Source organism: Globicephala melas, chromosome 16, assembly GCF_963455315.2.
Source record: "Globicephala melas chromosome 16, mGloMel1.2, whole genome shotgun sequence".
NCBI classification, from domain to species: Eukaryota; Metazoa; Chordata; class Mammalia; order Artiodactyla; family Delphinidae; genus Globicephala; species Globicephala melas.
In genome coordinates this window covers 81,290,730-81,318,366 of record NC_083329.1, presented here as the reverse complement: position 1 = coordinate 81,318,366, position 27,637 = coordinate 81,290,730, and positions in this window count along the sequence as shown.

Sequence of the window (27,637 nt, the reverse complement as noted above, 5' to 3'; positions counted from 1 at the left end):
ATTCCCTTTGCCTGGAATATTCTTCACAAGGCTAACTGCTTAATCACCTTTCTTCTTTGTTATAAAATAAACTTTTAATTTTGAGGAAATTCTAGATTCATACGCAGTTGTAAGAGATAACACAGAGAGACCCCTTTACCCTTCACCCAGTCTCCCCCAATGATAACACCTTGCATAACCATGGCACAGTATCACAACCGGGAGACTGACGTGTACGCAGTTCATCAACATTCAGATTTCACCAGTTTACGTGGACTCCTGTGTGTGTGTGTATTTAGTTCTGTATAATTTTATCACATGTAGAGATTCATGTGACCATCACCACAATCAAGACACAGAACAAGGATCCGTCACAAGGATCCCTCAGGCTACCTGACTGCAGTCACAGGAACCTCCCTCTTCCCCTCTCTTCTCCCTCAGCCTTTAAGTCTCTGCTTAAACATTCGTCACTCAAACAAACCTCCCTCAATAGTCTAGTCTACACTTCTCTGTTAAACGCTCTCATGGTAACGCCCCGAACGTCCTCACAATTATCACAATTTAGAATTAGGGGTTTAATGCTTTTGAAGTGCTTCTCAGTTTAGGTTTTCTTATGGGTAAGCCATTTTTCTATCCCGGCACCCTGCTCTCTGCTCTCTCTCCAGTGAAGGTGGGAAGGCTGCTAGCGCCTCCAAAAGGAGAATAAAACGTAGGGGATGTCTTGATGCAACAGAAGGGAAAGGTGAGATATCACTGCTTTTGTTCCCATGAACTGTGGGGAAGGAAGCGAGTGGAGACACATGTGTCCCAGCCTCCTTTTCTTTTCTTTTCCTTTTCTTAAAAATAAATTTATTTATTTATTTTTGGCTGCGTTGGGTCTTTGTTGCTGCACGCAGGCTTTCTCTACTTGCGGCGAGCGGGGGCTACTCTTCATGGCGATGCGCAGGCTTTTCACTGCAGTGGTTTCTCTTGTTGCGAAGCACGGGCTCTAGGCGCTTCAGTAGTTGCGGCACGTGGGCTCAGTAGTTGTGGCTCGCAGGCTCTAGAGCGCAGGCCCAGTAGTTGTGGCGCACAGGCTTAGTTGCTCCGCGGCATGTGGGCTCTTCCCAGACCAGGGCTGAAACCTGTGTCCCCTGCATTGGCAGGCGGGTTCTTAACCACTGTGCCACCAGGGAAGTCCTCGGCCTCCTTTTCTGGGCAAAATCCCAGGGTGGGGAAGCAGGTTACAGCACGGAATGAAGCGAAGCAGAAAGCAGAGGGAATGTGCCCAGGTTCCCATCTGGGACTCTGGGAGGAGAGGTCGTTGTTCAGCCTGGGGCAGCTGCACGGGAAGGCAGAGCGAACCTCCTGCGTACACATGCAGGGCCCTGAGCCACAAAGAGGTCCCCATCCTCTCCTGAGACTTTCGGGGGAGCTGGCCAGAAAGGAGGATGAGACAAAGCTGGAGACTGAGGCACAGTGACACCAGAGACAAGGGCTACAGACAGGCTGAGAGAGTATGACCTCAGCTGCAGATGACCCCACTAAACACACCCCAGTCAGTGACACCCAGGGACTGGTGCCTGTTTGGTCCCTTCCCTCCACTCAAGGTGGTCACACAAACCCCTACATACCCAGAGGCCATTTTGGAAAGAAGTCAGTGCAGGATGAGGAAATGAATTCTCCAAAGGGAACTGATTGGAAGTACGAGATTGGACTGAGTTTAACAGATTGGAGTCCAGTTTAAAATTTTCTCCAAGATCCAGCGGCTTTGGAAAATGAGGAGCCTTTTTCTCTTTCTAAGAAAGAAACCTGTACGCATACGTTGGTTGGTATGATTCCTTGTTTAAAATCTCCCTCCCATTAAACTATAAATTTCACAAGGGAAGGACATGTCTGATGGTGGTTTTCCTGCAGTGCTGTCATGTAGTGAGCACTCAGACACTATTTATTTAAAAATTAATGAATGCCTACAGATTCAGCTATGTACTTTATTAAGGATTCACTCATTCTGCTAGGCAAGTCTGAAAATTCTTTGAGTCTATACTAGACACTTTACGTGCCCACCAAGATAAGTTTTCAATGACAAGCTGACTTTGGCCAGTACATGTTATTGTGTTACACGTAAAACATAAATGGCTCGATGCCTCTCCTCCAGAGTCGATAGCTCTGTCACTAACGCACTGTATACTCTGAATAAGTCATTCAACCTCTTTGGCAGGGGAGGGAGGTGGCGGTCTCAAACTTTTTTTCTCCATACGAAGCACAGACTATCCCTCCTAGCTTCAATGGTAAATGAAGAATAGCTAATTAATATGATTATGAAACTTGCCTACTCTGAAGGCATGCCTACAGAAAAAAAAAAAAAAGCACTTGCTCCTTAAATAATGAATGCCATTTAAAAATATCCTTTCCAAGGCTGTGTCGGGAAATCCTGGGCCTGATCTGGGCTGAGTTCGATAGTCATGTGTCCCACGGGAGGGGCAGCTCAAAGCTTAAGGAGACACGTTTCCAACTGTGAGAGCTAGTGTCCTTCTCAGGAGCCTTGACATGGACCAAAAACCAGGAGACCTCTTCAAGCAGCCCACCTCTGCTTTAAAGAGAAAATCCCAAACCACCCTGAGGCCATGGGAGCACAGAGACTGCAAGCTGCCACTCTAGTTAGGATAGTTTTATTAGCCTGCGCCATGTCACAACCCTTATTTACTCCAAGGGCTAAGGTTCCAATCCAAGTCATTTCTAAGCCTCTTGCTTCTGTTTCCATAACTGTGCCATTGTGTGATGAATTATGACCCTGAAGGAAGTTTTATTGTTGAGAATGAGTCCTCTTTAAAAAAAAAAAAAAAAAGATTTGGCAATAGGTGTTTACTTCACAGGCTACTTCCCAAAGGTAGACGATTTCAGGTGTTCTGCTTTGTCCAGGAGTGTGGTTGGGCTTTAATTAAATAATTCATCAATATTTTTAAGCCCTCGTATGCCAGGGACTGTGTCAATTCATGATCCAAAAGAATAACGCTGGACCTCCTCTAGTTGTAGTCAAAGCCATTTCGGTTGCCAGTCATGGAAACTCACTCAAACTAGCTCAAACAAAAAGAAGGGAATGAAGTGAAAAGATGCAGGAACATTCACGGAACCAAGTGCAAGATGCTGGGCTTCACGTGGGACTGGAACCAGCTCCTGGAAAGCCAGAGACAGTTCCTTTCTGTTTCTTTTTGGAAGTTTTTGGCCTCTCATCTCTGCTTCTCTCTAAGCATCTACCTGATTTTTCTCTCCACAAACTCAATTTCTTTCCTTGTAGAAGGACGAGCCTCGTGCAGTCCTCTTAACGTTCTCTCATTTCCGTTCCGCCAACCACTAGGAATCCTTTTGTCCCGATTGTAAATTCCCAGGAAAGAGAAGTGCTGGCTCAGTCTACGCGCAGGTGGGCTCTCTTCTGGCTGGGATTGGCGGCCCTGGTCCTTTGGGAGAGGCCGTCTCATCAGTCGAGGCTGGGTCAGGGAAGCAGAACCTTCCACGTATGCAGGGATGAAGGGTTGTTTACATGGACGAGGTAGGTCCCAGAGCCACTGGAAAGAATGGAAGATGGACAGTCAGACAAACAACAGCCCTCCTCTCAGCCTGTACAGCCAAGCAGTGGTTTTCAAGAATCCACCCCCAAACCACTGTGAATCTTATGAAGTCTGGGGTTACTCTCCCACCTATCTCAGTCCGCAACGGGGCGATCTTCAAGAAATTCACCCAGGAGCTGCTCCGATGACCAAGAACCTCCTGGAAGCTCCCACTCACTCCGCGTTAGCCTGCAGCACAGATGAGCGATTCTCAGAAGTGGCCGCCAGCTCCCTCAGCTGCCTGTACCCTGAAAATGGGTGAGATTCACAAGAGCTTGCCCAGCGGCTGCTGCAAACCTCAGGTCTGCCTACAGATCCCTCCAGACAAGAATGACTTCCTCTCTTCCAGCTGCTACGTCTCAGGAGCGCCTCCTATTGGGAAACTCTGACCAGAGCACTATGTGGAGGGGGATTCCGGAAAACATCGTCCCAAGCTTCCCTTGTGTGACGTAGAGGAGAAGGTGGAAGGAGATGGTGATGGGCTGAGCCCCACTCCAGACAATCAGTGCAGCCCAGGAACCCTGGAGGTGCAGGACTACCTGGGACAAACCTCCACGTGTGCAGGCCTGTGCACGTGTGTGCACATGCAAGTTGGCATGCATGTGTACGTGTGTGTGTTTGTACAGGGGGATGATGGCGGGAAAAAGATAGGTCTCAGGAACTGGGGCATGGCCTGGGCATCACTTAATATCAGAAGAGGGCAGATTTCTCTTCCTGTCTGTCGCTACACAAGCTGAGAATATTTCATTTCAGCTTCTTTTAGGAAAACACACTGTAGGCCATCCAAAGGGCTAGTCTGTAGTGAACATTTGATGTTCACACATCCTCAGCATTTCTTCCTCCTACTTCTTTTTTTAAAATAATTATTTCTTTATTTAGGCTGAGTTGGGTCTTAGTTGCGGCATGCGGACTCTTAGTTGTGGCATGCGTGAGGGATCTGGTGCCCCGACCAGGGATCGAACCCTGGCCCCCTGCATTGGGAGCGCAGAGTCTTAGCCACTGGACCACAGGGAAGGCCCTTCCTCCTCCTTCTTACAATAGGCCCTCACTTGAATGTGAGGAACCACATTCTCGATGGGGATGTCTTACACACCACTCCACGGGCAAGTGAGCAGGAATCCCTATCCAGCCCACTGCCCCAGCCCGGGGGTCCAGCAGTTCACAGGACAAGGGACAGGGGAACAAGCCCAGCCAGCCAAGTCCTCCCTGAGAGGACTTGCAAAATTAGCGAAATGTAAGGCCGCGATTCATACTCTTCTCAGCAAGAGAGCCTGTCCAAGAGAGAGCCTCTTTTGCGTGGCCACGGTCAGCAACATCTGAGGCCAGTACTTCTGGGCTTTTTAATTACATGAGCCAATAAATTCCCATTTTACTTAAGTCCTTGAGTTGAATGTCTCCATCAAACATTCCAACTAATAAATAAACGCAACTGAATCTGTTCTAGGCTGTTCCTTTGCTCGTATATTCTCTGGGACATTCCCTTGCTCCATCTCTATCTGTTGAAATCCCATTTACTTTCACCACCAAGTCAAATGCCGTCTTCTTTTACATGGAACCTGCCTGTTCCCCTGACCCCTTACCCCCCTGTACCTTGGGAGCTCCACATTACCCTGCACTGTCTCTCCTGAGTGAGCTGTTCACCCTCCTTTCCCCACACAGCGTGAACCACAGTGGTAAGTTGCATGGGAGCCACTGTCTCATTCATCTTTGTATTGTTTGCTGACTTAAGTGGGTTCTTGCATGATAAATACTAAGCATTTGTTGAATTTTAAAATGCCTGAAATCAACAACAAAACAACCCCATTCAAAAATGGGCAAAGGACTTGAATAGATATTTCTCCAAAGAAAAAGCACGTGTCTTTCAGTAAACACATGAAAAGATGCTCAACATTACTATACATCAGGGAAATGCAAATCAAAACCACAATGAGATATCACCTCACACCCGTTAGGATGTCTTTTATCAAACAAAACAAAAAACCTGAAAAAAAAAGATGTGTTAGGGAGGATGTGGAGAAACTGGAACCCTTGTATGTTGGTGGGAATGTAAAATATTGCAGTCCCTGTGGAAAACTGTATGGAGGTTCTTCAAACTATTAAGCATAGAACTACCCTATGATCTAAGAATTCCACTCCTAGGTATATACCCCAAAGAACTGACAGCAAGAACTCAAACAGATATTTGTATACCCCTGTTCATGGCAGCATTATTTACAACAGCCAAAAGGTAAAAACAACTCGTGTCCATTGACAGGTGAATGGATAAACAAAATGTGGTTCATCGTTACAATGGAATATTATTCAGCCATAAAAAGGAAAGAAATTCTGACGCACGCTACAACATGGATTTACCTTGAGGACATTATACTACACGATGTAAGCCAATCATAAAAAGACAAATACATGAAGTATCTAGAACAGTTATATGCATAGGGACAAAATGTAGAATTGTTCCTGCCAGAAACTGTTAGGAAGGGGGAATGGGGAGTTAGTGTTCAATGGATACAGTTTCAGTTTGGGATGATGAAAAAGTTCTGGGAACAGGTAGAGGTGATGGTTTCAGAACAATATGGATGTACTTAATGCCTCTAAATTATATACTTACAAATGGTTAAAATGGTAAATTTTATGTTATATATATTGTACCACAATAAAAACTGCCTGAAATTTTGTACAGGTTTTTAAGCTTATAGAGCCTTTCATGTCCGACATCTCATCTCAACCCCAAGAACAGGGCAGATGTAATTTCACCTCTTCTAGAGATGAGGATACTAAGGTTCTGAAGATTTAGGTTGTGTCCAAAGTTAGTATATTGTAAAGCAGGTCTTTGGACTCTGAATTCCAGGCTTTTTCTGCTACTTCTCTCAGTATCAATTACCTTTTGGTAAAGGGCCTCCATAAGCCAGAGCCTCACACATGTCATTTGCAGAAGGGCTCTTGTGGGTCTACATGGCCCTCCTGTTATCAGTGAGGAAAGTACATTCCCCCCAGGGAGCCAGGGCTTTTCTAGGTGTTCCTGAGGTTGCCAACTGTTATGGACTGAATGTTTGTGCCCCTGCCCCCAACAAAATTCATGTGTTGATGCCCTAACCCCCAGTGTGGCTATATTTGGAGATGGGGCCTCTAAGAAAGAAATTAAGGTTACATGAGGCCATAAGGGTGGGGCCCTAGTCCAAAAGGATTAGCGCCCTTGTAAGAAGAGACACCAGAGCCTTGCTCCTTCACCCTCTCAACACGTGCACAAAGAACAGGTCGTGTGAGCTCACAGTGAGATGGCAGCCACCTCCAAACCAAGAGAAGAAGCCTCAGAATGAACCTATTTTGATCTTGGACTCCCCAGCTCCAGAACTGTGAGAAATAAATGTCTGTTAATTAAGCCCCCAGTCTACAGTACTTTGTCATGGCAGCTCCAGCTGTCAATAAAAGCAATATGACAAAAAAGCACACTCCTTTGTCCAGTACCCCTGGAAAACACACCTGAGAAAATCTCATGGGAAAATGTTTCTGTTGGTCTCCCTCTTGGTGGCCTCCATCTTTCTTGTAGAGAAATAGTCTCTATATGCTGGCTGAGACTTCAGCCTCAGGTGTCACAACCCCAAAGCTCTGCTCCAGCAGAAAGACAAACAACCATATGTGAATCTAGAAAAATGGTACAGATGAACCTATTTGCAGGGCAGGAATAGAAACGCAGACGTAGAGAACAGACGTGTGGACATAGGGGGAGAAGGGGAGGGTGGATTGAATTGGGAGATTAGGTTTGGCATAAATACACCACCATGTGTAAAATAGATAGTTAGTGGGAACAGGCTGTACAGCACAGGGAGCTCAGCTCAGGGCTCTGTGATCACCTAGAGGGGTGGGATAGGGAGGGTGGGAGGGAGATGCAAGAGGGAGGGGATATATGTATACATATAGCTGATTCACTACACTGTACAGTAGAAACTAACACAACATTGTAAAGCAATTATACTCCAATAAAAATAAAATAAAATAAGAAAGACAAACAACCAAATCCCTGGACTTTGATCAGGGCAATTCAGCCTCCCCCAGTTAGCTCACCTCAGCTCCGTCTGAGGAGTTTTGGTCTTGCCTGAGAAACACCGGGCTCAGCTGCTGCCAGCTTGGTTCTTGTTTCAACGGCAGCTACTCCAGTCCAGTGGGTGCCACTCAACACCCACGCAGTGCGAGCGGAGTCTGAGTAGCCTCGGCTGTCATCTGCACATTCTGGTGCTCCTCAACATGGAGTACTCCCTTGAGACACAGACGTGGGCCACATGGGAAAGCTACCAAAACAAACAGTGAAGAAAACAAGTGATTTTTCTTGAACATCATGTTGTTGAGAAGCGTGGGCTCCAGGTGAGTTCTCCGTTCACTCCTGGAAGAAAGGACTGTAACTTAGCATGTGCCAAAAGCCTATTGTATTAAGCCTTTCCCCACAGGTTATTTAATTCTCACAACAGTCCTGCAAGGTACAGATCTCTATCCCAATGTTTTAAACAGTATTTTTAATCGTGATAGAATACACATGACAAAATTTGCCATCTTAACCATTTTTAAGTGTATAGCTCTGTGGCATTAAGTACATTCACGTGATTGTGCCACCATCACCACCGTATTTAGAACTCTTTTCATCATCCCAGACTGAATCTCCCTGTCCCCTTCTCCCCCCAGGCCATGAAAGCCACCATTCTGCTTTACGTCTCCATGAATCTGACTACTCCAGGTACTTCATATAAGTAGAATCATCTGGTATTTGTCTTTTTGTGACCAGCTTATTTTACTTAGCATAATGACCTCTAGGTTCATCCATGTTGTAGCATGTGTCAGAAATCCCTCCTATTTTAAGGTGGAATAATATTCCATTGTATGAATATGTCACGTTTTCTTTATCCATTCCTCTATTGATGGATACTTGGGGTTTTTCCACCTTTTGGCTTTGGTGCTGCTATGACGATGGCTATACAAATATCTGAGTTCCTGCTTTCAGTTCTGTGGCGTGTATACATAGGAATGTAATTGCTAAATCATATGGCAATCCTATGTTTATTTTTTTGAGGTACCATCATACTACATCCATAGTGGCTGCAACATTTTGCATTCCCACCAACAGAACACAAGGGTTCCAGTTTTTCCACTTCCTCATTAGCACTTATTATTTTCTGGGTTTCTGTTCTGTTTTGCTTTGGTTTTTGATAATAGCCATCCTAATAAGTGTGAGGTGGTATCTCATTGTGGTTTTAATTTGCATTTCCCTGATGTCTATTAACATTGAGCATCTTTTCATGTGCTTATTGACCACTTGTATATCTTCTTTGGAGAAATGTCTATCCAAGGCCTTTGCCCATTTTTAATGGAGTTGTTTGGTTTTTGTTTTTCTTGAGTTGTAAGAGTTCTTTATACATTCTAGATTTTAAGTTCTTAACAGATACATGATTTGCAAATATTGTCTCCCATCCCATTGGTTGCCTTTTCATTCTGTTATTGTGTCCTTTGATACACAACTATTTTAAATTTTGATACAGTCCAATTTGTCTAGTTTTGCTTTTGTTGCCTGTGCTTTTGATGTCATACCCAAAAAAATCATTGCCAAATCTAATGTCATGAAGCTTTTCCTCTCTGTTTTCTTCTAAGAGCTTTATTGTTTTAGCTATTAAGTTTAGGTCTTCAATCCATTTTGAGTTAATTCACGTATGTGGCATAAGGTAAGGGTCCAACTTTATTCTTTTGCATGTGGATATCCAGTTATCCCAGCACCAATTGTTGAGAAGACTGTCCTTTCCCCATTGAATTGTTATGGCACCCTTGTTGAAAATCCTTTGACCACATATGTGAGAGTTTATCTCTGAGCTCTCTAGTTTATTTCTTTGTCTGCACGTCTGTCAAATGCCAACACCACACTGTTTTGATTACTATAGCTTTGTAGTACGCTTTGAAATCAGGAAGTGTGAGTCCTCCAGCTTTGTATTTCTTTTTCAAGATTATTTTGGCTATTCATGGTCCCTTGAGATTCCATATCAATTTTAGGATGAATCTTTCCGTTTATTCAAAAACTACTATTGGGATTTTGATAGGGTTGGCATTCAATTTTAGATAACTTTGGGTAGTGCTGACATCTTAAAAATATTAAGTCTTCCAATCCATGAATATGGGATATCTCTCCTTTTATTTGCATCTTTTGAAATTTCTTTCAACATTTTCTAGTTTTCAGTGTACAAGTCTTTCACCTCCTCAGTTAAGTTTATTCTTAAGCTTTTCATTCTTTTTGATGCTCTTGTAAATGGAATTGTCTCCTTAATTTCTATTTTTGGGTTGCTTATTGTTAGTGTATAGAAATGCAATTGACTTGTGTGTGCTGATTTTGTATACTGAAACTTTTCTCAATTAATTTATTAATTTAACAGTTTTGTGTGTGTTTGTGTGTGTATGTGTGTGTGTTATAAGTAATCTTTAAGGTTTTCTACATATAAGATCACATCATCTGTGAACAGAAATAATTTTACTTCTTCTTTTCCAATTTGGATGCCTTTATTTTTATTTTTCTTGCCTAGTTCCTCTGTCTAGGACTTCCAGGACTGTGTTAAATGGAAGTGGGGAAAGTGGGCATCACTGTCTTCATCTTAAAGGAAAAGCTTTCAGTCCTTCACTGTTGAGTATGAAGTTAGTTGTGGCCTTTTCATATATGACCTTTATTATGTTGAGGTAGTTTCCTTATATTCCTAGTTTGTTGAGTGTTTTTAACACAAGAAGGTGTTGAATTTTGTCAAATGCTTCTTTCTACATCAATTGAGTTGATAGTGTGTTTTCCCCCCTTCATTCTGTTAATGTGGTATATTGATTGACTTTTGTATGTTGTACAGTTCTTGCATTCCAGGAATAAATTCCATTTGGTCATGGGGTATAATCCTTTAATGTGTTGTTGAATTCTGTTTGCTAGTGTTTTATTTAAAAACTGCCCCAATTTTTACAGATGAGGAAATTAAACTCTGAAGAGGTGAGACAATTTCTCTACAGTTACTCCTCTAGTAGGTGTTTGGAGCTGGGGTTCAAACCTGAGCCTGTTTGGTTCCAGAATCCATGTCATGTTCACTACACCAGGCTGCTTCTTCTTACTCCACAGCAGGGTCAAGAAAGGAAAACGTGGGCTACCAAACATGAGCTCTGTAACTTCACACACACAAACAAAGATTTAACCATTTCTGAACCTCAGTTTGTGCATCTGTAGAATAGGGACGATGGTGCCCACTTTCTAGAGGTGTTTGTAATGTTTAGATAAGACGAGAGATGTAACACTCCCAGACATCCTGAGCTTTTCATTAATGGCAGCATGTATGGCCCTCTGCCCCCCAGCTGGGCCTCCCATCTCAAAAACAGCCTGCTCCCCAACCTTAGACAGAGGCTTCATGTGCAGCCTTTTGGCCAAATTACTGACTTCTTTTCCTTGCTATAAATATTCTAGAAGCATTAAGACCATCAGCAAGTCATCCTGTGACTTTATGTTCTGGCCCACAAGGAATTTTCATTCCCCTATGACTTATTGATTCCTTTTTGCAGCTCCCGTCTAAATACCTCCGGCCATTGACATTTCAAATATCCTTGTCTTTTGGCTCCCCTCAGTGGCCTCAACCCGTGTCCTGAATTCTTTCTCTACCTTTTCTGCTTTTTTGGCAAGTTCAGCGACCAGAGCATTGCTCGTGGAGATACCTAGCATTTTTAGGAGTGTTTTCCCCCATTTTTCACAGTAACTCCAGGCAGATCATTTCTGGACCCAGCATGCAGACAGAGTAACTGGGATTCATAGTGGTGATGAAACGGAGGGAAGGGGGCAGAACACAACCTTTAAAAGAATGACATACGGGCTTCCCTGGTGGCGCAGTGGTTGAGAGTCCGCCTGCCAGTGCAGGGGACACGGGTTCGTGACCCGGTCTGGGAAGATCCCACATGCTGCCGAGCGGCTGGGCCCGTGAGCCATGGCCGCTGAGCCTGCGCGTCCGGAGCCTGTGCTCCACAACGGGAGAGGCCACAACAGTGAGAGGCCCGCTTACCGCAAAAAAAAAAAAAAAAAAGAATGACGTAGCCATAGTACATGATGAAAACCAGTGAGAACCAACTAGGTCCAAGATGGTAGAATATTCGACTTCCAGAAGACCCTGAGCCTTATTATACTCTCATTGTAATATACTAACACACTAAGTGACATACCCACCAGGGCCATGACAGCTCTGAGGCCAACCATAAAAGGCCAAAAAGTGGGCGGTGCCCAATTCCTGGAAATCCCCACCCTTTCCCCAATATAGTTGGAATACTCCTCCCACTCATTAGCCTATGAAATTACCCAGCCCATAAAAACTAAGCACGCCATATTTTGAGGCCTCTTGCTTCTTGCCTTCTGAGATGGCCCACGCTCTGTCTGTGGAGTGTGCTTCCTCTCTAAATAAACCTGATTCTCACCTACCACTTCATGTCTGAATTCTTTCATGACGAAGAAGGAACCTTAAAATCACCAGCAACAGTGATAAAATTTTTCTTAAGGGAGAAAGGAGGAAGACAGTGGTAAATCCACAAATTCCACTCTTGGTTTTGGGCAACACGCTCTTCCACTTAACAGGAATGTGTCCCTTTCCTTGGAAATAAGAAGCACAAAGCATGAATCCTGAGGATGCCCTCACAGTGTGTCTTGGGGAAGGAGCGCTGACCACAGGCAGCAAGTTATAACCTTTTCTGCAAGGGTTGCAGTCGGCACTGCTGTTAAAGTGCACTTTTTATGCAGTAACCTCATAGAGAACTGAACTCCGAGAGCTGAAGTTTACTTGTGCTTTCCAACCAAAAGACCCCAACCCTTCATTAAAGCTATAAATACCAGAATCCCTTCATCTTTGAAATACAGCCAGTTCTAGGTCTTGCTGAAATAGCCCGAAGCTGGTACACACAACGCATGTGTGTATGGTGAAAGAGGTCTTTGTGAATTTGCCTCTGCTGGAGGCCGGAGAGAAGGGTGAGCGGAATGTACTGGAATGTCTGGCAAACAGCAGAGGCAGATTTGGGGTTTAAGCTGCTTAGTGGGCCCCGCGGGGCTCTGCTCTAATCTCCTCCATGTGTGAGTCTGCAGGCTGCCTGGGTAACTCAGCCTCTGCACCATCTCCACAGCCGGGAAGCACAGCGTGGGGCAGGGGACCCATCTGCGGGCTCGGGAGGACACCATGCCCCCACTGAAAGCTGGGCACGTGCGCAGCCCTGGTGCTCGCCTGCATGAGACTTCCTTCCTCCCAGACCCTGCCCCAGCCTCCCCCTTGTGTTCAAGAACGCAGATGACACACGCCCTGAGAAAGACCCCAGGGCCAGCACTTCATCCCAACTACTTATCTGTGGTGATGCCGGCCTCCGTCAATAACAAATGGCAAAGGGGAAGGGGGGCTGGGAGGAATTGGGAGATGGGGATTGACATATACACACTACTGACACTATGTATAAAATAGATAACAAGTGAGAACCTACTGTGTAGCACAGGAAGCTCCACTCAACTCTGCTCAGCTCTGTGGTGACCTAACTGGGAAGAAAATCCAAAACAGAGAAGATATATGTATACATATAGCCGATTCGCTTTGCTGCACAGCAGAAACTAACACAACGTTGTAAAGCAACTCTACCCCGATAAAAATTACTATAAATAAAATAACAAAGGTCATTTAGGACCTACTATGTACCACACACTGCACTAGACTCTGCAGAGAGAACAGTAAACAAGGCAGGCGTGGTCTCTGCCCTCCAGACCATACTTTCACCCAGGAAGCAAACCACAGAAAAGTCAATAAACGGAAAGCAAGAGAAACGCAGATTGTGAAAAGTTCTTTAACTAAAAAACAAAACAAAGTAAACCAAAAACCAAAACAACAAAGCCAGGATAAATAAAGTAGGGGCTGGTCAGAGAAGGCTCTCCAGGAGCAGGTGGCAGTGGACGAACTTCCCAGCAGGGGCTCCTCCTTGCAGGGCAGGAGGTAGGAAGGGCTTGCAGGGGCCTGGGAGCTGCAAGGAGGCCAGTAGGGCAGGAGCCGGGGAGCAAAGGGGTGAAGGACAGGAGATGAAATGGGAGTCAGTGGGGTCTCTGTCTTCACAGGGGTGAGGCCCTACTGGGAAGCTGAAATTTATCACAAGAGCAGGGGAGGCACCAGAAGGATTTCCAGCCGTGGTAAGGGTGCTTACAGCGTGAGAGTGTGTGTGCTTTAAGTCACTAAGGCTACTGCATAGTGATGGGAGGAAGGAGGCATGAGTAAACTAAATGAGATCAGCCAGGAAGGTACTGGAGGAATCCAGGGGAAAGACGATGGTGGCCTGGACTAGAGAAGGGAGGATGGAGCTGGGTGAGGGAGGGCCGACTGCAGATCAGTTTTACAAGTAGAACCAACAGGACTTGGTGGTGAACTGTGACATCTGTGACATGAGATAAATGTGGGGAATCCAAGACGAGCGCAACTGGGTGGCTGACGGTGCAACTTTCCTTTCCGTTTTTTGTGTTTTTTTAATATTTATTTATTTATTTTGGCTGCCCCGGGTCTTAGCTGCGGCACACGGGATCTTTAGTTGCGGCGTGAGAACTCTTAGTTGTGGCATGTGGACTTCTTAGTTGCGGTAGGCATGCGGGATCTAGTTCCCCGGCCAGGGATGGAACGCGGGCCGCCTGTACTGGGAGCGCAGAGTCTTACCCACTGGACCACCAGGGAAGTCGCAGTGCAACTTTCTGATACGGAAAAGCTTGGGGGTAGGAATATATCTTAGCAAAGCAGTAACGGGGGACAGGAGAGTTTGGGGGAGGAAAGATGAGATACAAGTCAGCAGTGGCTCTCTGGGGTGGGTGTCTCTACCCACCCCACCCCAAAGCTTCCCGTCCTCCCGGGCACCTGGCCTGAGCAGCTCCACCCCTGGGAAACCTCTTCCCTCCCTCATCACCACCCAATGCTCCTTTCCAGCAAGCCCTGTCTCCAGGGTGAGGAGGGGACCCGTGCATGTTCATGTCACCTTAACTTGCTTCTTCTGACCCTCAGCTGTCAGCACACAGACAGACTAAACCATTCAGAGATCTGGCATGGCGGGATGGGAAAGGAGGGAAACAAACAGGGCCAGGGGAGCTAATCCTGTAGAGGAAAGGCCTCCAAACGTACAGCCTCCAGCAGACTCCAGCAGGCCTCAAGATGTATGGAAAAGCCCAGCCTTGGAACTGAGGGATATAAACCAGCAGTGGGGCAAGGTCAAGGTGCAGCTGCCTTGTGGCTCTGAGCAATGGTCTTACTGGAAGAAGGACACAAGGACAAGGGACGGGGTCCAACCCCCAGCGGGAGAGGAAAGGAGAAGAGCAAGATTTGGACAGCGAAGAAAGTCCCGATATGCAGACCGGGTCAGCCCATCAGAGGACAGGTATGTGGTGTCTCCCATCTCCAAAGGCACCGCACCCCCAGGCCACCATAACACCAGGCCTCTCCATCAGTGGGGCCCAAGCTCCCATTCACTGAATCCCCACCACTTGCCACGTGTTGAGGCAGACAGCAACTTCGTGTCACGCTCAGCACCCCCTGAGCCCCATTCCGTAGATGTGGACACAGCCTCAGAGCAGTGGCGGTCTCTGCTGGGAACTCAAAGCTGGGAAGCCGTAGAGTCAGGAAGGGACCTCAGGTGAGTCTCCCTCCAGAATCCTTGGCTCTTCCACCGCAGTGCCTCACCTGGGCCGGCTGAGCTCAGGACCGGGCTGGGCTCATGGTAAGTGCCAAGGCCTTAGTGCTGGGGGGTCCTTGGGGACAGTGGCCAGGCAGCAGGCAGCTCACCATTCAACCTGCTCCCCAGTCTGCTCTCAGGGCCTGTCCTGTTCCTTCATCTGTGGTCTGCAGTGAGGGGGGCATATCAATAACCCTTGGTCCTCCAACGCCTAAATCCCAGATCTTTCTGCTGCCTTATAGCTTAGAAAAGAAATGCCAGCACTTCCGTGGGATTGAAGGACGATCCCCACCCCAGAACCCTTCCTTATGCAGCATGATTCTGTTCTGCCTAGGGCCTCTGTGTTCTTTCTCACTTCTGCAGGAAGCTTGTCTTCTACCCCAGACCAGCTCTTCTCAAGCATTTTTACCTGGTAGCACGTTTTTAAAATGATGACATTGGTACAGCTTGCAGGGTAAACAGAGGATGCTGCTCTGGCTTCCCCAGCCCCTAACACCTGTAACCCATTCAAGACCCTCCACTGGGAAGCATAAAATGTCTAGCATGTGTCTGGCACATGGTAGGCATTCAAAATACGTTAGCTTAGTCCCCCTCTGTCCTATCTTAACGTAGGCAGCAGGAAAGTAACTAGATCACATGGCAGCAACATATACCAGATTTTCTGGGACAGTCCCAAATGTAAATCGTTTTATCATTTTCAAAAAGGTAACATTTTAAATGTATAATTCCATGAAATTTAAAGAAAGATTTATTCAAGTATTGAGGCAGGCAGAATTCTGTGATGGCCCCCAGGAATTCCTTAAACTAGGGGTCTTATCCAGGTGGGCCTTTTCACAAAGCCTTTTTTTTTTTTAATATTTATTGATTTATCTATTTATTCTTGGCTGTGTTAGCACGCGGGCTCACTAGTGCAGCGCGCGGGCTTCATCGCTCCACGGCACATGGGATCTTAGTTCCCTGACCAGGGGTGGAACCCGCGTCCCCCGCATTGGAAGGCAGATTCTTAACTCCTGGACCAGCAGGGAAGTCCCCTCCCATAAGCCTTTTAAAGTGGAGAGTTTTCTCTGGCTGGCGGCAGAGGAGGAAGTTAGAGGTCTGACCTGCCTCTGCTGGCTTTAAGATGGAGAGGCCACTGGCAAGGAGAACAGGTGGCCTCTAGGACCCGAGAGGTGACCTGCCAGACCGCCAGCAAGGAAATAGGGACCTTATTCCTACAGCTGCAAGGAATTAAATTCTGTCAATGACCAAGCATGAGCTTGGAAACAGATTTCTCTCCAGAGCCTCCAGACGAGAACTCGGCTGGCTGACTCCTTGGTTTCAGCCTTGTGTTTCCCTGAACGGGGGACCCAGCCACAGCACGCCCGACTTGGACACACGGAACTGTGAGCTCAGTGTGTGAGTTTATGGCGATTTGTTAGCAACAGAAAACTAACAGGTCTAACTTGCATAAAATAAATTCACTTTTAAGTGGTCAGCTCAGGGAGTTTTGATAAATTTTTTGATGCACCTACCATGATAATCAACATACAGAACATTTCCGTCACTCCAAATCTCCCTCTGCGTGCAGTTCTCTTCCTCAGTCCCCAGGTCCTGAACTGTGTTTCTGTTCCTATCTTTTTTTTTTTTTGTTTCCTTTTCTGGAATGTCATATAAGTGGAACATAAAGTAGAGAGCCTTTTGTGTTTGACTTATTTCACCTAATGCAATGCTTTTAAGATTCCTCTGTGTTGTTGCACGTATCAGGTCAGTTGTTTATTGCTGAGTAATATGCCCTTGTATGTATCATAATTTATCTCTTCACCTGTGATGTAGGTTTGGATTATTTTCAGTTGTTGGCCATTATGAATAAAGCTTCTCTGAATATTTTCATGAACTATGTCTTTGTGTAGACAATGTATTTTTATTTCTCTTGGTAAACATCTGTGTGGACTGTATGATACATTTGTGTTTTCCGAAGTGGCTGTTCCATTTCACACTGTTACCAGAGATGGATGCGGGTTTCAGTTATTCCACATCTTCATCAATGCTTCCTATTGTCAGACTTTTAAATGTTAACCATTCATGGGAGTATGCAGTAGTATCTCATGAGATTATTTTTTTTCATTTAGTTATTGGCTGCGTTGGGTCTTCGTTGCTGCGCACGGGCTTTCTCTAGTTGTGGCGAGCGGGGGCTACTCCTCATTGCGGTGTGAGGGCTTCTCATCACGGTGGCTTCTCTTGTTGCAAAGCACGGGGCTCTAGGCACACGGACTTCAGTAGTTGTGGCACACGGGCTCAGTAGCCGTGGCTTGCAGGCTCTAGAGCACAGGCTCAGTAGTTGTGGCACACGGGCTTAGTTGTTCCGCGGCATGTGGGATCTTCCCAGACCAGGGCTGGAACCCGCGTCCCCTGCATTGGCAGGTGGATTCTTAACCACTGCGCCATCAGGGAAGCCCCATGAGATTTTAATTTGTATTTGCCTAATCACTAATGTTGTGAAGCTTCTTTTCATGGGCTTATTTGCCATCTGTGTATGTTCCTGGGTAAAGGGTCTGTGCAAATCATTCACCCATATATATATATTTTTTAATGTTCTGGATACAAGTCCTCTATCAGCTATGCATTTTGCAAATATTTTCTTCCAGTCTGTGGCTTGTCTTTTCATTTCCTTAACAGTGTCATTTGAAGGGCAGAAAATTTTAATTTCAAAGAAGCCCAATTTATCAACTTTTTTAATGGTTTGTGCCTTTTCTGTCATAGCTAAAAAGCTTTGCCTAAATAAAGGTCACAAAACTTTTCTTCTAATAGTTTTATCACCGTAGCTCTTCTATTTAAGTTTATGATCAATTTGAAATTAATGTATTGTATGTGATGCATGGTAATGGTTAGGGCTTGGTTTTTGCTTATGAATATCCAGTTGTTCCAGAATCACTTAGTAAGAGTGTCCTTCCTCCATTGCACTGCCTTTGCATCTTTGTAAAAAAATCAATTGACCATGTATGTGTGAATCTATTCTGTTCTATTTGCCTATATATACATATACATATATATATATAATTTTTTAAGCCATACTTATTGTCTTGGTTACTGTAGTATTATATTAAGTCTTGAAATCATGTAGTGTGAGTCTTTCGACTGTTTTTTTTTGTTTGTTTTCTAAAATCCTTTTGGTTATTCTAGATCCTTTGCATTTCTATGTAAATTTTAGAGTCCGCTTGTCAATTTCCATGAAAAAAACCTTCACGGATTTTGATTGGAATTGCACTGAACCTATGGACTAATTTGGGAAGAAATGAAACCTTAACAATATTGAGTTTTCCAACCCATGAACACAGCATACCTCTCCATTTATTTAGGTCTTCCTTAATTCCTGATAACAACGTTTTATATGTTTCAGTGCATAGGCCTTACACATATTTTGCTAATATTTTCCCTAAATATTTAATTTGTTGATGCTTATACAATGGTATTTAAATTTTTGTGTCCAATTATTCATTGTTAGCATATATAAGTACAATTAATTTTTGTAATCTTGACCTTTTCAACATTGCTAAACCCACTTATTAGTTCTAGTACCTTTCTGGTAAATTCTCTGGGATTTTCTATGCTGAAAATTATGTCATATGCAAATACGGTTTTACTTTTTCCTTTCTAATCTGTAGGACTTTAATTTCTTTTTCCTGACTTATTGCACTGACTGGAACCACAAGCCAAACATTGAATAGAAGTAGTAGAAGGCATTCCTTGCGTGTGTTCTTGAGCTTAAGGGGAAAGCATTCAGTGTTTCACCATTAAGTATGCTGTTAGCTATAGGTTTTCAGTAAATGCTCTTTATCAGGTTAAGGAAGTTTCTGCTATTCTTAGTCTGTGCAGAATTTTTAATAAAGAATCAATCTTAAATTTTGTCTCATGCTATTTCTTCATCTACTGACACGATCATATCATAGGTATTATTTTTTTCTTTTTTAGTGTATCAATAGACTGAATTATATTAATTAATTTTCTAATGCTGAAACAGACTTGCATTTTGGGGAAAAACCCCACTTGGTCATGAAGTACTATCCTTTTTATGTATTGAAGGATTTGAGTTGTTACAGTTTTGTTAAGGATTTTGGCTGCTGTGTTCATAAGGGACATTGGTCTGTAGCTTTCTTTTCTTGTTAGATCTTTGCCTTGTTTTGGCATCAGGGTAATGCTGGTAATACAAGTTGAAAAGTGTTGCCTTCTCATATTTTCTGGAAAAGCTTATGTAAAATAGCTATTGTTTTTAAAGGTCCATATCCCTATTTGAACTCTTTTTATTTTATTTTATTTTATTTTATTTTTGGCTGCACCACGCGGCTTGCAGAATCTTAGTTCCCTGACCAGGGATTGAACTCAGGCCCGCAGCAGTGAAAGCGTGGAGTCCTTACCACTGGACCGCCAAGGAATTCCCCAAAATTGTTATTATTTTTTAAATTTTTGGTAAAATTTCTTAAATTTTTGGTGGAATTTACCAGTGAGGCCACCTGGGCCTGGAGTAGTCTTTGTGAGAACGTTTTTATCTATGAGTTCATTTTATTTAACAGATAAAGGACTAATCAGCTTACCTATTTCTTTTGAGTAACTTGTGTCTTTTAAAGAACTAATCCATTTCATCTAAGTTATAAATTTACTGGCATAAAATTGCTTATAATAATCTCTTATTATTTTTTTATTTTTTAGTGACTAGGGCTCTAGAGTGATGTCCCCTCTCTAATTCCGGATATTGGTAATTTGTTTCTTCTCTTTTTTTTGCTGATTAGTTTTGCTAGGAGTTTATCAACTTTATTGATCTTTAAAGAACCAACTTTTGGATTTATTAATTTCCTCTGTCATTTTTCTGTTTCCTGTCTCACTGATTTCTGTCCTGATCTTCATTATTTCCTTTCTTATGCTTACTTTGGTTATGCTTCGCTCTTTCACTGTGGTCAGAAGACATCGTTTTAATGATGAGAATCCTTTTAAATTTATTGAGGGTTTTTTTGTTTTTGTTTGTTTGTTTGTAGCCCACAGTATGGACTACTTTAGCAAATGTTTTATGTGCAATTGAAAAGACTGTGTATTCTACTGATGTTGGATGGAATGTTCTATAACTGTCAATTAGATCAAGTTGGTTAGTGATGTTGTTCAGATCTTATATAGCATCTCCGATTTTCTTGTCTATTTGCCTTATCCATTGGAGGGAAGTGTTGAAACCTCCAGCTATAATTATAGACTTGACTTTTTCTTTTTCAATGCTTTCCATTTTTTTCTTTATATGTTTCAAAGCTCTGTTAATACACTCTGCATACACATTTAGGATTGTTATGTTTTCTTAAATTTACCCCTTTCTGGGACTTCCCTGGTGGTCCAGTGGTTAAGACTCCATGCTCCCAATGCAGGGGGCACAGGTTCGATCCCTGGTCGAGGAACTAAGATCCCCCATGCCACAAGGTATGGCCACAAAAAAAGAGAAGTACCCTTTTCCAATTCCTCTTTATTTCTGCCAACATTTCTCATTTTGAATAAACTTTGAATGTATAGTCCCTCTAGCTTTCTTTTGATAAGTATTAACACAGAATATCTTTTTACATAATTTTACATTTTCACCTATTTGTGTGTCTTTAAATTTAAAGTAAGTTTCTTGCTTTTTAAAATCCAATCTAGGACTTCCCTGGTGGTGCACTGGTTAAGAATCCACCTGCCAATGCAGGGGACACGGGTTCGAGCCCTGGTCCGGGAAGATCCCACGTGCCGTGGAGCAACTAAGCCCGTGAGCCACAACAACTGAAGCCCACGTGCCTAGAGCTCGCTGCAACTAAGGAAAGCCCAGGCACAGCAATGAAGACCCAATGCAGCCAAAAATAAATAAATAAATTTGAAAAATAAATAAATAAATAATAAAATCCAATCTGACAATCTTTGCTTTTTAACTGAAGTGATTAGAACATTGACATTTAATATAATTGTTAATATGACTGGGGTTAAATCTACTATCTTTCTACTTGTTTTTTATTTATCACATCTGCTCTTTAATCCTTTTTCCTCTTTCACTGTCTTCTTCTGAATTGAGAATTTTAAAAATAATTCCATTGACCTCCACTATTGACTTAGTTATTCCACTTTATTTTATTTTTAATGATTGCCCTAGGTTTTACAATATATACCTTTAAGTTATCACACTCTGTCCTGTTCTCTCTCTCTCTTCCTCCCATAACTCAACTACATGTATGTTAGATCATTGGAATTTATCCCACAGCTCTTAGGGCCACATCACCTGCTTCTAGACTCTTTGGCAAGCTCGTTCACATGAAGATGGAGTGGACAAGGATGAAGAGTAGTCCAGCCATAGTAGCACCAGGATTTGACCCCTTTGGGCAGCTCAGAAGTTCAGAGTAGATGTTCAGCCAGGCTGCAAAGCACATGTCCAAAGGACTCAAGTCTTTGATCAAACTCTTCGCTCGAGGTGGAGAGAGAGGAGGGTGAGCGTTTAGAAAACTCAAGAAGTTTTAGAGTCTCTCTGAGTGAATTCAGTTTTTATTTCAGCCACGGTTCTGCTGGCGATAGAAATTTGCTGTCTGCCTATTAGGTGTTCTCGCAGTCGTTTCCAGGCAAACACCTTCCCCCGCCTCCTCTCCTCCCTGGGGTGAACTTGAGTCCTGGAGGGCTTTCCATCATGAGAGTGTGTGTCTGCACCAGGGCACTAAGCAACTAGTCTCACGTAACTGTCATCCTCACACACACTGACATCTGCTGAGACAGCGGGTTTCCAGCTTGGCTTCTGGTCATACAGTTCTGTTGATTCTGCCTACTAGGTCGCTTTAGTTTTGCCAGTGTTCTGGGGTGGACGTGAGCCACAATAAGCCACACACGAAAAAAACATTCTAGTGCCTCTGGAGTACTTGCGGGGAGTGCAGGACCCAGCTGGGCTGCCGTGGCCTGTCTGTCTAGACACATTTCAGCTCCACTGCCTTTTCACCCACCAGGCCCTCCGCACAGCTTGCGGCGTTCTGTCTTCTCCCGGGAATCAACACGCTGGCTCGCCCTGCTCTCAGGTCCCCTGACACGTATGAAGTACCTGTGATCCCTCATCCCTTCCCGCAGGGCCAGTATGAGGGCAGGGATCTGTGGTGCCCTGCGGGTGACAAGCCAGTATCTCAGCTCTCTTTCTAACACTGTCCCCTCCTCCCCTAAGGGGTGCTTTCTTTGATTGGTTTTTGTTTTATCCTGAGACGGGAAAAACTAACCGATCTTATAGTCTTCTAAAACTATTATTTATGACATTAAGTGTGTGTCCCGCATTATTTAGAACTCAGATTTTTTTTTATATTCAAAATCTGAAATTTAATATTTTTCTCTTAAAATATCATCTTTGCCCTGAGTTCAAAAACCTTACTTGGGAGTCACAGGCCGAGATCTGACTTTTCTTACTCTCTGGTTCTACTACGAGAATCATCCCTTGGCAGTGGGTACAGAGTTTCAAAAAGAGGACCTGGAGATAAAGAGAAATGACTGAAGAAAAAATTATTGAGACTATCTTGATGAGTGTCTTGAAATACTATCCAGTTACATGTATATAAAAGATGGACAACTATAAAAGTTGGTCACAATTTCTTTATTTAGCATTGTTTCACTAAAAGATTTAAAATCAACGTTCAACCCTTAACCTATGAATAGTGTAAATACTTAAAAGTCTCTCCTTGTTTCTTTTGTATCTTAAAAAACCCTTGTTGTCTATTTTTAGCAAGCTTACTACTTCTGTGTTTTCTTTGCCGTGACTGTGACATCTGCCTTAGGTATTAGGCTCCTCTGGAGCAGAGGCTGTATTTTTCCCAGGAACTACACTCATTTCCTGATAGATTGGTTCTGGCAGCTCTCCCGTCTCCTCCTCTAACTCCTGCAAGATATGCGGCTCCCTTTTCCCACTATCCCCAAATACAATCCTAGACTGCAGCCAAAATCGTCTACTTGCGGTTCATTTATTCATGAATAACTATGGGGAATCAACCATATGACATTTGTTGGCAGGCAGAAAAGTAGTAGCGTAGTAATATGTCATGTTTGTCGAGCACTAGGCATTGCCCACTTTTCTTAGTGTTTTATATGTATTTCACTAAGTTGTCCCAACTGTTTAAGGCATATACTGTTATTATTTCCATTTTACAGCTGAGGAGTACGAGTCTCTGAGAGGTTAGGCATCTTGCTAAAGTTACCGGGGCTAGAGCCATGATTCCAGCCCATCCAGTCCGGCTCCAAAACCCACACTCCTAATCTCCACACTGCCTCACACCCCAGGAGGTCTGTCAAATTTCTACCGAAACTCGAGGGATTCTTAGGTAGAACTACGTCAAATATGACTGACGTTAGGAAGCTACTGTCTACTTAAGTGTGTAGTGACTTCCCTGGGCGAGTGAGTTGGACAGCAATATTGTTTTGGTTGGTCTCCAGCACTCTGCCATAGGGAAGCAGCCCTTCCTGGAGGCTTATGAGTTCCTTCTCCTTGGTGGTGTGTCCTTGCAGAGACGTTGGGTGAATAAAGTTATCAGCGTTTGAAATCACTTCCCCACAATATTCCACAACTTTTTCTGATCTTATTCCCACCAAGTAACCAACTTATTATTCCACGCACAGCACTTTACCATTTACCCACCTAAGGCTTTGCCCTCTGTCTCACTACGGGAGGCTATTGGACTTACAGGTACCACCAAGTACCTTCTAACATCCCATTGATTTTCAGTCAGAATATCAAGTGGAGAGAGTAATAACATCACGGAGCCATGGCTCCTGTCACGGTCAGGGAGAGGAAGCTGGGGGGCCCCCCAAAGGGAAAGCAATGGCCCGGTACAGTGGTAGTCAGGGTGAGGGCAAAGGGGGAGCAGAAGCTGAGCAGACCGGAAAGGTCAAGCCGTGGGAAGAAAACAGCATGCAGGAATGAAAAGAGCAAAACCAGTGAATAGTTAAGGCCAGAATCCAATAGAATGAGAGCAGAACCATTTCAACACCCAAAAAGAGGTGACTGAAGTATCCAATTAAACAAGGGCGTTACCTCAGTCCTTTGAATAGGCACATGGGTCAACCCAATCTTTTGTTTCTGAACTTCTTTCGGAACCCCTATCTTTTCTGAAAGGAAGACACGGTATCATAATATCATTAGGGTAGAGGGGTGTTTTGTGGAACCCAAGAGCATGAGGATAGCTGGGTCTCAGAAGTGTGCAAGGATGTGGGACCCTCAGAGGCTCTCTCTTTGCTGTCTCTGCATTTCTGCTTTATTCTTCACTCTCTGTTTCTATTGCTTTTTCTAGGACCGCAACACTCCTTAACTCGGGTGTTAGAGGTCCATCCAGATTCTCTCTCTGGATTTCAGTTTTACATTTCAGGAAGAAAAGATTCTCCGATTGGCCTAGTCTGGTCAGGTACTACCCTTGGACTAAACAATCGTGCCTAGGTTTGGGGTCAAGTTGTAGTAGCATGGCTGGTGAGAACCTACTATGGGCGTTGGGCCCCTCCTTCAGTTTCACCATCTCCCAGGCCAGTCTGTGTTGCTGTAAGGATCAGATTAGAGAATATATATGAGAAGCTGCCATGAAAATGGAAAGTACTGTTACAATTTTCATGGCTGAAATGTGTAACCGTAAGGAAATATTTGAAGCCCAAATTGCTTTTGTGGTAATATTATTAGTTTCCATGCATTATAAAGATACCCTAGATATATAGAGTCCTGTAAATTGGAATCAATTTGCTTCTTCTGAGATTTAATTCTAAACCTTTTGCTTGCAAAGGATGCAGTGAGAGAAGGGCAGGCTTTCCAAGAACAGGTCTCCTGATTTATAGAGAAGAAAAGTCTAGAATTGGAGGGAGCAGGGAGAGACACAGAGACAGTCATTATTTGGTATCCAAAAAGTTAACAGAGGAAACTGTTAAGCACCAATCAAGGATGTGTGAAGGGGAAAGTGGCTGGATTTTAAGTTTCCTCTATAGAATCTCTCTTCCAGAAAAGAAGCCAGTTGTACCCCCTGGAGAGGATGCTTTGTGCCGCTAGTGATAATTGCTCCTCATTAACTTGGCCACAAAGAAGCCGTGTGCTGTGCATAGAGGTAGATGTGGTTGCTTTCTTCTAGTTAAATGCTAATTATTTTAGACCATATGGTTCTTGGGCTGTAGATTTTTATTATTAAATTTCCTGACTCCTCTTCCATTGTAAAAAGCAAACAAATAAACAAAAGGTAACTCAAAAGAAAAATATCATAAGCTTTCATTTAAAAATGTGTTTCAGGGATTCTTCCGCTTGAGAGTACAGCATCTATTTTTAGCTGATAAAGCTTTAAATTCCATTCTATTTCACACTTAAAATTCAAAGGGCCAAGTAGATTGATTGTTTTACTTGTAAGGCTGTGTTGCCCAGAGTAAATTGTTTAACCTCATTGTGCTTTTTGAGGAGGAGAGGTAACATCTTACGTCTTGTGTGTTGCTGGGACTTTAAGCATAAAAACCATGCTAGAGCATAAAGTAAGTCATGACACAGTGTTTTTCTCTGCCTTGATGACAGTGCATCACAGAATTTTAATTATTAATGTGTTGTTCAGATGTGTCCAAATGCTTCCCTTTTAAAAGAAAAAAAGCAATGGAAAATGGAGTAACTGGGATGACACTAGAAATTAAATATAGGGCCACCTTTCTGAGATCTGTAAGTAGTTCAGAATATAGATGGAGGTGATCAAGGAGGAAAGAACCAAGTAGGAATAATCAGGTTAAACAGTAAGAAGATCAAGAATAAATAAAAGGGACTTCCCTGGTGGCTCAGTGGATAAGAATCCGCCGGCCAATGCAGAGGACGTGGGTTTGATCCTTGGTCCGGGAAGATCTCACATGCTGCGGAACAACTAAGTCAACGAGCCACAACTACTGAGCCCATGTGCCACAACTACTGAAGCCCGCACAGCTAGAGCCCATGCTCTGCAACAAGAGAAGCCACCACAATGAGAAGCCCACGCACCGCAATGAAGAGTAGCCCCAACTCACTGCAACTAGAGAAAGCCTGTGTGCAGCAAAAAAGACCCAACACAACCAAAAATAAACAAAATTAAATCTAAAAAATAAAAAAGAATAAATAAAGGATGTTGAGAGAAGACGTGCAGGGGTGTGTGTGCATGTGTGCACATGCACACACACCCCAAAGAACAAAAACTAAATAACATATTTGAACCTCAGAATTAAACAGAGAAAATTTCCCTGTGGATCTGTTGACATCTTCTACAGGAAAAAAAAAATTACTTCTACCAGAATTTTTCAAGGAAGTGTATGCGGATGGATATTCTTGAACTGACAACCAGTCAGTCGGTCCACAAAAATGGATAACTTAGTCAGAGCCAGACAATGGCAGAGGAAATACACCCGGGAAACAAGATAGACATGATCCCAATCCTTGAGGAGCTTCTTGTCTAAAGGAGAGAGATACATAAACAAAAATAGCAGTCAATGATAAGGCTACAGAGGAATAACACAGGGTATGTCCAGGAGCTTATTAGAGGTGCACCTAACCTGGAGGGTGGGGGAGCCTGGGAAGGCAGAGAATTGCACGTTCAATGGCCCTGGGTGAGGAAATGCTACCGAATCCAAGCTCGCTCTGCTCGCCGCATGACAGGCCAATAATCAGAGATGAGGTGTTGAGGCAAGGAATACTACTTTATTCGGAAAGCTGGCAGACTGAGAAGATGGCAGACTAGTGTCTCAGAAGAACCATCTCATTGGCGTCTGGATGCCAGTTTCTTTAATAGAACAGAGAGGGGGAAGAAGTGAGGAAGTAAAGTAAAAAGGCCATTTGTCTTGCAAAATACCTCCTGGAATGGCCAGCCTCGAGGAGGGGATATGTTAATTTCTTCTTTCCTGCAGGCATCCTCAGGTGGACAGGGTCTGATTGTCTCCCTGTGAGCTGAACAAAGGCACTTTAGTTTAACATTCAGGTGGAGGGGCAGGGTTCCCCGAGGCAGGCCATTATGTATGCCAATAGCTATAGACAATACCCTTTTAGTGATTATAGCAACAAAAAGCAATGAAGAGCAAAGGTTAAATTAAAAGAAACAGATCCAACATGGAGTCAGATTTTGTTCTTCCCTGTTACAGAAAGGGAGCATGGACTTCTGCATTCCTGAGCTCCCCTAGACTGTCCACCAGTAACTGTGAGGGGAAGTCCTCATTAGCAACTGTGGTTTAAAGGAAAATGTTTTGAACTTGAAGTCAGACCAGTTCTAGATCCACCATTAAAAGTTGTGAGATCCTGAGCTTCCTCATCTCAGTTTCCTTGTCTGTAAATTGGAAATAATAAAATATTTCCATGATTCTAAGTGACTGGAAGCTGCATTATCAATTTAATAAGAAATTTTCAAGGTAAGCAT